The following is an 11952-nucleotide window of genomic DNA, read 5'->3' as shown; positions in this document are numbered from 1 at the left end:
TGCTGTCGAAATCTTTAAAAAATGAAATGAAACAAAAGCCCCACAAACTTCCCTCTCATAGAAGTCTTTAATTTACCTGCCAGTGATTTTTAGAAATGGTTTGAAACGGACACCCAATTTAATGTTTCCATGTAGATAATCCCTTATCCTTTTTTTAATAATAAATTTATTTTTTATTGGTGTTCAACTTACCAACATACAGAATAACACCCAGTGCTCATCCCGTCAAGTGCCCCCCTCAGTGCCTGTCACCCATTCACCCCCACCCCCCGCCCTCCTCCCCTTCCACCACCCCTAGTTCGTTTACCAGAGTTAGGAGTCTTTATATTGTCTCCCTTTCTGATATTTCCCACACATTTCTTCTCCCTTCCCTTATATTCCCTTTCATTATTATTTATATTCCCCAAATGAATGAGATCCCTTATCCTAATAACATTATAGTTCAGCCTTCACCAGGAGCTCCAAAATGCCCCTGACGTACATTGAGGCCTCATGTATGAGAGTTTGAGCTTTTCGGCTTCGTTCTTGAGTTTTTTCTATGCCTACTGTTGTCATGGATAGTTTTGGCCTTTGTTTTCTGTTGCAATTGTATTTCCTTTTAATAAAATTAACAGTGGTGGCCAAAAACTTTATGGATTTCTCCGTGCTCATCAAGTTAAATGTACTTTCAATCCCATTTATCTTCCCCATCGCCCATGTACTTCCCCTCTGGCAACCACCAGTTCTGCATCTGAAAGAGTCTTGTCCTTTTACTTGCCTTTTTTCCCTTAGATTCTACAAATGAGTGAAATCCTATGGTATTTCTCTTAACAGCATGCTTTCTGGGACCACCCATGTTGCAAATGGTAAGTTGGCATTCTTTTTTTATGGCTGAGTCATATTCTGTTGAATTTATCTACTACATGTAGTCACATAGGATGGATATCTTCTCTATCCATTTACTTACAAATAGACAACTGTGTTTTCATAGCTTTACTGTTATAAGTAAAGTTATAAGTTTGTGGTAAACATAGGGGATACATGCGCCTTTGCCAATTCGTGTTTTCCTTCCTTTGGGTAAATGCCCAGCATTGGAATTAATTGGATCCTATGGTAATTCTAGGTTTACTTTAAGGAAACTCCCTACAGTTTTCCACAGTGGCCTCACCCGTCTGCATTCCCACCAGAGTACACAGTGTTACTACCCCCCCCATCCTTGCCAACACTTGCTGTGTTTTTTTTTTTTTTTTAATTTTAGCCATTCTGACAGCTCTAAGGTAAGGGGCTATTGTGGTTTTAATTTGCATTTCTCCGATTAGTGATACTGAGATGTGTTTGGGCATCTGTATGTCTTGATATAGATTAGAAGTTTTCTCCTGAAAAAAAAAAAAGTTTTCTCCTGGTGTCTTGGGAAATGTCTTGCTGGTCATGAACAACAAACCTACTTAACAGGTAGTAGCCTGGTTCTGAGTGATTCCTTGATTTTCATGGAAATATATTGGAAAAGGGACAGTCCATATAACTATTAAATACTACCTGCCCTTTTTGTAATTATAGCTGATCTATTAGTTTGAGGTATACGACAGTGATTCAATAACTATACACTAAACAAAATGCTCACCAAAGAAAGCATAGTACAGCACTGACTACATTCCCTATGTTGTACTTCTCATCCTTGTGACTTAAGTTTGTGCCTCTTACTCCCCTTATCTCACCCATTTTGTCACTTTTCTTCCCTTTGGCAACCATTAATTCTCTGTAGGAATGTTTTCTTTCTTTTTTTTTTTTTTTTTTTGGATTGCACATAAGTGAAATTGTGGTATTTGTCTTTCTGACTGCACTTAGCATAATACCCTCTAGGTCTGTCCATTTTGTTATATAAGTGGCGTGATCTCATTTTTAAAGCTCAGTAATATTGCATCGTATACATCTTCATTCATCAGTCAATGGGCACTTAGGCTACTTCCATACCTTGGCTGTTGTAAATGATGCTGCCATGGACCTAGGGTTGCACATGTTTTCTTGAACTAATCTGTTACCTTTAGCAAGTAGGACAATAACTGGATCACATGGTAACTCAGTTTTTTTTTTTTTTAATTTTATTTATTTATTCATGAGAGACACAGAGGCAGAGAACACAGGCAGAGGGAGAAACAGGCTCCATGCAGGGAGCCAATGGGGGACTCGATCCTGGGACTCCAAGATCAGGCCCTGGGCCGAAGGCAGGCGCCAAACTGCTGGGCCACCCAGGGAACTCCGGTAACTCAGTTTTGAAAGAATTTTCCTCCTGTTTTTCCACAGTGGCTGCACCAGTTTGCATTCCTACCAACAGTGCACGAGGGTTCCCCTTTCTCCACATCTTTAACACTCATTAGGTAGTCTTGATACTAGGCATTCTCACTGTTGTGAGGTGATATTTCATTGTGGTTTTAATCTGTTTCCCTGAGGAGTGATGTTGAGCATCCTTCTGTGTGTCTCTTGGCCATCTGTAGGTTGTCTTTGAAAAAAGGTCTTTTCAGGTTCTCTGACAAGTTTTTAACTGGATCGTGTTTATTTGGTGTTAGCTGAATTTTTTTTTTTTTTTTTTTTTTTTGTGTTGTGGACATTAGCCCCTTACCAGATATATCATCTGCCACTATCTTCTCCCATTTAGTAGGTAATCCTATAAATTGTTTTCCTTTGTTGCAGAAGGTATTTAGATTGATGTATTCATTTTTTTTTTTTTTTGCTCATTTCCCTTGCCTGAGGGAATATATCCACAAAAATGTTGCTAAAGCTAATGTCCAAGAGATCAACAGTGTTTTCTTTCAGGATTTTTATGGTTTCTGTTCTTTAGTCTTCAGTCCATTTTGAGTTGATTTTTGTGCATGGTTGTAAGAACATGGTCCAGAAGCTGTTGTCCTAGCACTTACTGAAAAGGCAGTATTTTTCCCATTGTATACTTTTACCTCTTGTGTTATTGACTGACTGTGAAAGTATATTTCTGAGCCTTCTTCTGTTACATTATCTGTGTCCATTTTTGTGCCAGTTCTGATTATTACAGCTTCATAGTATAGTTTAAAATCTGGGATTGATACCTCCAGTATTGTTTCTCAAGATTGCTTTTGTTAAGTTTTAAAGGCTTTTTGTGGTTCGACGGAAACTTGAAGATGATTCTACTTCTGTGAAAAATATTATTGGTATTTTTTTTATAAAGATTGCATTGAATCTGTAGATTGCTTGAAGGAAATGTTTTAGCAACATTCTTCCAATGCATGAACATGTTATATATTCCCATTTTTATTCAATTTTTTTTTTTTAATGATGTCTTAGTTTTGAGAATACAGGTCTTTCACCACTGTGGTTAAATTCCCAGGTATTTGTTTTTGGTGCAATTGCCAGTGGAATTGTTTTATCTTCTCAATGTATAAAAACATGGCAGATGGGGATCCCTGGATGGCTCAGCAGTTTGGCACCTACCTTCTGCCCAGGGCTTGATCCTGGAGTCCCGGGATTGAGTCCTGCATCGGGCTCCTTGCATGAAGCCTGCTTCTCTCTCTGCTTCTTGTTCGTTCTCTCTGTCTCTGTCTCTCTCATGAATAAATGAATAAAATCTTTAAAAAAAAAAGTGGCAGTTGTTGGCTTCCTTGAAACTTAACTGAATTTACTGGTTCTAACAGTTCTTTGGTGTCTTTAAAGTTTTCCATACGTACTATCCTGTCATCTACAAATAGTTTCACTTTTTCCTTTCTAATTTGGATGCTTTTTTTTGTCTGATTGCTGCAGCTGGGACTTCAGTACTATGTTGAATAAAGAGGGACCGTGGACATCCTTGTTCATCTCAGAATAAAAGCTTTGTTTCCCCATTGAGTAGGATAATTATTTGTTAAATATGGCCTTTATTAAGTTGTCTCTAAAATTCAGCAAAGTGGGTTATCTCATGAATTGATGAGTTTTGTCCATTTTTCTGCATCTCTTCAAATAGGGTTTTTAATCCTTCCTCTTCTGTGATTCAAGTATAGTTAACATACAGTGTTTAATCTCAAGCGTACAATATAGTGAATCTACCAGTCTGTACATTGCTCAGTGCTCATCGTGAGTATCCTCTTTAATCCCCTTCACTAATTTCACCCCTCAACACCTCCCCCTCTGATAACCATTAGTTTTAATAGTTGAGTCTTCGGTCAGTAAATCTCATGAGTGAAATTGTGGTATTTGTCTTTCTCTAACTTATTTAGCATTATGCCCTCTAGAACTCTCCGTGTTGGAAATGGCAAGATTTCATTGTTCTATGGCTGAGTAATATTCCATTGTATGTATACACATCTTAATCCAATTGTCTATTGATGGCCAGTTGGGCTGCTTCCATATCTCAGCTACTGTAAATAATGCTGTAATAAGCATGGAGTGCATATCTTTTTGAATTGTTTTCATATTCTTTGGGTAAATACCTAGTATTGAAATTTTACTAGATCCTATGGTAGTTCTGTTTTGAGAAACCTCCATACTGTTTTCCAGAGTGGCTGCACCAGTTTGCATTCCCACCAACTGTTGGTGAGGGTTCCCCTTTCTCTGCACCCTCACCAACACTTAATTCTGGTGTTGATTTTACCCATTCTTGACAGTGTGAGGTGATAGCTCTTTGTTTTGATTTGCATTTCCCCTAGGGGGCACCTGGGTAGCTCAGCTGGTTAAGGGCTTGCCTTTGGCTCAGGTCATGATCCCAGGGTCCTGGGATGAGTCCTACATTGGGCTCTGTGCTAGGTAGGAGCCTGCTCCTCCCTCCTGCTTGTGTGCCTCACACGCTCTCTCTCCTCACCCCCTACCCAAATGATTCGCATTTCCCTGATGAATGTTTTCATGTCTGTTGGCCATCTGTAGGTCTTTGGAGAAAGGCCTGTTCACATGTTCAGACCATTTTTTAAGTGGGTTATTGGTGGTTTTTTGGTATTGGGTTATAGAAGTTGTTCATATATTTAGGATGTTAATTAACCCTTCATCAGATATATCATTTGTAAATATCTTCTCCCATTTAGGTAGATTCTTTCAGTTTTGTGAAGTTCTTTTGATGTAGTTATTTTAATTTTTTTTAAAGACTTATTCATTCATTAGAGGCAGAGACACAGGCGGAGGGAGAAGTAGGCTCCCGGCAGGAGCCCGATATGGAACTCAATCCCGGAACTCCAGGATCATGACCTGGGCCAAAGGCAGATGCCCAACTGCTGAGCCACCCAGGCATCCCTTTTTGATGTAGTTCAAATAGTTTATTTTTGCTTTTATTTCATTTAGGCATATCTAGAAAACTGTCGCTATGGCTGATGTAAGAGAAGTCACTGCATGTGTTCTCCTTGAGGATTTTTCTGGTTTTAGATCTCATGTTTAGGTCTTCAATCCATCTTGAGCTCTTGCGTATTGTGTAAGAAAGTGATCCAGTTCCATTTTGCATGTGGCTATCCATTATCCCAGCACCAATTGTGGAAAAGACTTTTTCCCATGGCATATTCTTGCCTCCTTTTTGAAGATTAATGGACCATATAAATGCAGACTTATTTCTGGGCTCTCATTCTGAGTGTCTATTTTTGTGCTAGTACTATAGTGTTTTGCTTACTATAGCTTTGTGTAGTAGATCTTGAAATCTGGAATTGGGATAGCTCCAGCTTTGTTCTTCGGATTCATGGGCTCTAAAGTCTTCTGTGGTTCCATACACGTTTCAGTATTTTTCTGAAAACTGTCGTGGGTACTTTGACAGGCATTATAGCAAATCTGTAGATTGCTTTGGAGAACACATTTTGACAGTGTTCTTCCAATAAAGATAAAATGTCTCTCCATTTGTGTTATCAATCTTTTTTCCGTCAATGTTCTATAGTTTTCATGGTATAGGTTTTTTACCTTTTTCATCAGATTTATTCCTAGGTATTTTATTTTTGGTGCAATTATAAATGATGCTTAATTTCAACAATTTCATTGGTAGTGTACAGAAATGCTGTCCATTCTTGGGTATTTTGCATACTGCCATTTTACCGAACTTGTTTATTGTAGTAGTTTTTTTGGTAGAATCTCTGGGACTTTCTTTGTAGTAAGTATTTACCAATATGGATGCCTCTTATTTTTATTTCATTTGATTGCTGTGCCCAGGATGTGGCGTACTATGTGGAATAAGAGTTGAGAGTGGATCCTTGTTCCTGACCTAAGGGGGAAAGCTGTTTTTCACCAGTGAGGATGTCAGCTGTGGATTTTTCATTTGTGATATTTATGTTGATGTAGGTTTCTTCTAACACTATTTTTTGTTGAGGACTTTTTTTTTATCATGAGTGTTGAATCTTGTCAAATGCTTTTTTCTGTATCTATTGAGATAGGATTTTTAACCTTCATTTTGATGTGGTTTATGGTGTTGATTTGCTAATGTTGAACCACCCTTGCATTCTGAGAACAAATCCTGCTTGTGGGGAATGATCTTTTTCATGTTTTGTTGTAGGCATTTTGCCTATATTGTTGAGGATTTTTGCACGAATGTTTATCAGTGATACTGTCCTGTAGTACTGTGTGTGGTAAATGGTTTTGGTATCAGGGTAATGCCAGCCTCATAGAATGTATTTGGAAGCTTTCCTTTTAATTTTTGGAATAGTTGGAGAATAGGTATTCTTTAAATGTTAGAATTGTGAATCCATCTGGCCTTGGATTTTTATTTTCTGAAAGCTTTTTGATGACTGATTCAATTTCATTACTTGTAATTGGTCTGTTCAGATTTTCTATTTCTTCCCAGTGCAGTTTTGGAACATTGTACATTTCTAGGAATTTATTCTAGGTTGCCAGCTGTGTTAGCATATGATGTTTCATAGATAAACCTCTGTATTTCTGTGGTGTCCATTCTCATTTCTGACTCTATTTGGGTCCTTTCTCTTGAGTCTGGTTAAAGATTTGTCAATTTTTTCTTTCTTTTCAAATGATTGGCTCTTGGTTTCATCAATTTTTCCCTAATATTTTTAGTTTCTACACCACTTACTTTTGCTCTGATTCTCTTCTGCTCATACATTGGGCTTCCCCCCACCCTTTGGTCATAGGATTAGATTGAATTTTGAGGTAGGCATGTATTGCTGTGTACATTTCCCCTTACAATTGCTTTCACTGTGTCCCAGAAATTTGGGACCATTGTTTTCATTTGGCTCTATTTGATCTCTCCTTTGATTGCTTCACTGACACATTGGTTGTTTAGAATCATGCTTTTTTTTTTTTTTTTTTTTTTCCAGTTTGTTTTATTGGTTTCCAGTTTCATGTAGTCGTGGTTAGAAAAGATGCATGGTATGATTTCAATCTTAAATTTGAAGCTTGTTTTATGGCATATGTAATCTATTCTGGAGAATGTTCTATGTGGACTTGAAAAGGTGTATTCTGTTTTGGGGTGGAATATTGTGATTATATGTTATGTCCATCTCAATGTCTTTCAGAGGTACTATTTCCTTATTGATTTTTTTTTTTGTCTGGATTTATCCACTGATAAGAGTGGAGTGTTAAAGGCCCCTGCTACTGCACTATAAGTTAATATTTGCTTATGTATTTAGGTGCTCCAGTGTTGGTGTACATGGTCCTGTCTTCCTTGTTCCTTTTAACAATACAAATTGCACTCCACCCCCCCCAAAAAAAAAAAACAATACAAATTGCCCTTTATCTCCTGTTAGTCTGTTTTAAAAGTGATTTTTGCCTAATAAAAGTATTGCTACCTTGGCTCATTTTTCCCTACTGCATTGGCATAGAGAATGTTTTCTCATCCCTTCACTGGTATATGGCTCATTAGGTCTGAGGTGAGACTCTTGTAGGTGGCAGATAGAGGAATCTTGTTTTTTCTCCACTCCACCACTGACCTTTGTTTAGAGCATTTAAGTCCTTTCCGTTCATAGTAAATTACTGATAGGTATGTACTTATTGCCGTTTTGAAAAATGTTTTCTGGCTGTTGTAGTTCTGTTCCTTCTGTTGCTCTTTGTGATCAATGAGAATATAGTTTTGTCTGGGTTTCTCACCTACCTCCCTCTAGTAGTTTGTTTTTTTTACAGTTAAGTCTGGGTTTTCTTTGTGGTGGGTGTGGCAGAGAAGAGGTGGTTACATTCCACACAGGAAATCTCTGGTATTGGTTTTTGACTTCATTTAGCATTATACCCTCTGGGTTCATTCCATGTTGCAAATGGCAAGATTTCATTCTGTTTATAATAGAATATCCTCTCATGTGTACATATCATGTCTTTATCCATTATTCCATATTTGGCTGATGTAATGCTGCAGTGAACAGGAGAACATAGATCTTTTTAAATGAGTATTTTCATATTCTTTGGGTAAATAGCCAGAAGGAGAATTACTGGATAATACAGTAATTCAATTTTTAATTTTTTGAAGGATCTCCATACTGTTTCCCACAGTGGTTACACCAGTTTGCATTCCCATCAAGGTGTCCTGGGAGTCCCTTTATTCTCCACATCCTCACCAACATTTGTTTCTTGTGTTGATTTGAGCCATTCCAACAGATGTGAGGAGGTAACTCATTGTGGTTTGGATTTGCAGTTCCCTGATTAGTGATTTTCAGCATGTTTTCATGTGTCCATTGGTCATCTGGAGGTCTTTGGAGAAATGTCTGTTCATGTCTTCTACAAAAATTTTCATTGGATTATTTGGGGAGGGTTTAATGTTTTTGTTACTGTTAGCCTTCCTTGGCTGTGCAAAAGCTTTTTAAATTTATGTAAGTCCCAGCAGTTCATTTTTACTTTTGTTTCCTTTGCCTCAGGAGACCTATCTAGAAAGAAGTTGCTGTGGCCAATGTCAAAGAAGTTAATGCCTGTGTTCTTCTAGGATTTTTATGGTTTTAAAGGTCTCACATTTAAGTCTTTAATCCATTTTGAATTTTTTTGTATATGCCATAAGAGTGTGGTCAGTTATTTGGGGTGTGTGTGTAATTTTTTTTGGGGGGGTGCTTTGTTTTTTTTGCAGCTATCCAGTTTTCCTAACACAATTTGTTGAACAGTCTTTTTCCTGTTGAATATTCTTTACTGCTTTGTCAAAGATTAATTGACCTTATAAATGTGGGCTTATTTATGTTTTCTATCCTCTTGCATTGATCTTTTTGTGCCAATACCATATTGCATTTTGATTAGTGTGCATAGTATATCTTGAAATCTGGGATTATGATCTCTCCCATTTTTTCATGTTTGTTTTGGCTATTGGAGGTCTTTTGTGGTTTCTTAGAAATGTTAGCATTGTTTCTAGTTATGTGAAAAATGCCATTGATATTTTCATAGGGATTGCATTAAATCTGTAGACTGCTTTGGGTAATACAGACATTTTAACAACATTAGCTTGCCCAATCCTTGAGCATGAAATAGCTTTTCATTTGTTTCTGTGGTCTTCAATTTCTTTTAATGTTTTATAGATTGCAGAGCACAGGTCTCTTCTCAGTTAAGTGTATTTTTAGAATTTTATCTTTGGTGCAACTGTAAATGGGATTGTTCTCTTAATTCTGCATTAGTGTATAGAAATGCAATGGATTTCTGTATGTTTTTGTATTTGGTGACCTTAGAGAGTTCATTTACTGAGTTTTTAAGTTTTCTGTATATAGTTATCACATCATCTGCAAATAGTGGAAGTGGTACTTCTTAGCAATTTAGATATCTTTTTGTTTCTTTGATTGTGAGTAAAGTGACTAAAGCTTCCAGTACTATGTTGAATAAAAGTGGGAATCCTTGTCTTGTTCCTGAACTTAGAAAAGCTCTGTTTTTCCCCATTTAGGGTTTTAGCTGTGGGTTTTTCATAAATTACCTTTATTATGTTGAGGTATTGAGGTATAGTCTCTCTAAACCTACTTTGTTGAGAGTTTTTAACATGAATAGATATTGTACTTGGTCAGATGCTTTTTCTGCATCTACTGAAATGCTTATTGATGTAGCACATTTTCTGAATATTGAAACACACTAGTATTGCTAGAATAAATCCCACTTGTTATAGGGAATTATTAATGTATCATTGATTTGGTTTGCTGATTCTTTGAGGATTTTAGCATCCATACATGAGATACTGGCGTGTAGCTCTCTTAGTGGTATCCTTATCTGGTTTTGTTATCAGGATAATGCTGGCCTTGTAGAAAGAATGTGGAAGCTTTCCTTCCTCTTGTATTTCTTTGGAATAGTTTAAGAATAGGTTAACTCTTCAAGTGTTCAGTAGAACTCACCTGTGAAGACTTCTGGTCTTGGACTTCTATTTGAGAATTTTTTGATTACTGATACAGTTTCATTGCTGGTAATGGGTCCATACAAATTTTCTGTGCCTGATTGTTTTTGGGAGGTGGTTTCTAGCCGTTTGTCCTTTCCAAGTTTCCAACTTGTTGACATATAAATTTTCATAATACTGTTGGTAGTGTCAGTTATATTTTTTTCACTGTCAATTGAGTCTTTTTTTTTTTTTTTTGACTCAGGCTTGAGGTGTACCAATTTTGTTCTTTTAAAGAATCAGCTCCTCGTTTTACTTTGTGTTTTGTTTCTGTTTCTCTAATCACGTCCGTCCTTTACCGGTTTTCAGTTTTACTATTTTCTAGCTCCTTTCAGTGTATGGTTAGGTCGTGATGGTTTTTCTTGAGGTAAGCCTGTATTGCTATAAACCTCCCTTTTCCAGCCTTCCAGCCACCTTTGCTACATCCTAAAGATTTTTGATCATTGTTTCATTTGTCTCAGTGTATTTTTAGATTTCCTTTTATATTGAAACTCCATGTATTTGTGTTCTTCCCAGATATTTTATTGTAGTTTGTTTCATAGTGTTGTGGTTGGAAAAGATGCATGGTATGACTTCAGTCTTGTTGAATCTGTGGAGACTTGTTTTGGGGCCTAATATGTGATAGGTTATAGAGAATGTTCTATGTGCCCTTGATGAATGTGTATTCTAAGGTGGAATGTACTGAATACATCAGATGCATCTGGTCCAGTGAATCATTAAAAGCCACTGTTGCCTTATTGACTTTGGATGATCTGTCCATTGATGCAAGTGGAGTGTTAAAATCCTGTTTTATTATTGATGTCTTCCTATGTTAGCTGCTACATGTATTTGGAGGCTTCCATGTTGGTTGCATAAATATTTACACTTGTTTTATCTTGCTCAACTGTTCCCTTTGTGATCAGGTTGTCTTTGTCTCTTACTAGTCATTCTATTTTTTTTAAAGATTTTATTTATTTATTCATGACACGGGGCAGGGGGGTTGCAGAGACACAGGCAGAGGGAGCAGGCTCCATGCAGGGAACCTGACATGGGATTCAATCCTGTGTCCCCAGGATCAGGCCCTGGGCTGACGGTGGTGCTAAACCTCTGAACCACTCAGGCTGCCCTTATTAGTCATTCTAAAGTCGGTTTTGTCAGGGCACCTGGGTGGTTCAGTTGGTTAGTATCTGACATCTGACTCTTGATTTTTGGCCCAGGTCATGAGATCAAGCCCCATGTTGGGCTTCTGTGCTCAGGGGGGAGTCTGCTTGAGAGTCTCTCCCTCTCCTTGTGTCTCCCCATGAAGTCTATTTTATCCAATATCAGCATTGCTATCCTGGCTTTCTTTCCACTTCCATTTTCATAAGCATTTTTCCTCTCCTTCACTTTGTGTTTGCCATAAAATGGATGGTCACTTAAGTGTGATACTATGGTTCGTTGGGGCTGCTAACATCCTGCCATGCCTACAGTGCTTCCTTTGATGGACTCCTTCCAAGGAAGTGTTGGAGGGTGTCAGAACATGTTGGGTGGGGCACATGGTGCCAGCAAGGTTTGGGCTGGTCTCCTGTGGGGTGGTGGTGGTGGGAGGAACTATAGCAACCCTGAAAACTGCCAAGGGTGTGTTGGTAGAGGGGTGGTTGTGCTGTTAGCAAGACTAGGTGGTATGTTCATGCTACACTGGTTACTGCAGGTATCCCTGGATCTAGGCTAGGGGTGGGAAATGGCACCCACCCACCCTTCTGTTCTTATCAAAGTCTCCCAGATAGTCT

The 11952-nt window shown here is 37.9% G+C and overlaps 1 long non-coding RNA gene across 1 annotated transcript in view; it reads left to right on the top strand.

Annotated features, from left to right (window-relative positions):
- The first annotated feature begins 765 nt into the window (after positions 1-765).
- LOC112659118 (uncharacterized) overlaps positions 766-11952 on the top strand; it is a 67282-nt gene continuing 56095 nt past the window's right edge. The window contains exon 1 of the long non-coding RNA XR_003136192.3: positions 766-845. This is a non-coding gene — a long non-coding RNA (uncharacterized LOC112659118). The remainder of the gene's footprint in view (positions 846-11952) is intronic.

This window comes from Canis lupus, chromosome 2 (assembly GCF_003254725.2).
Source record: "Canis lupus dingo isolate Sandy chromosome 2, ASM325472v2, whole genome shotgun sequence".
Taxonomy (NCBI): domain Eukaryota; kingdom Metazoa; phylum Chordata; class Mammalia; order Carnivora; family Canidae; genus Canis; species Canis lupus.
This window is presented reverse-complemented; position numbering and strand designations above follow the sequence as displayed.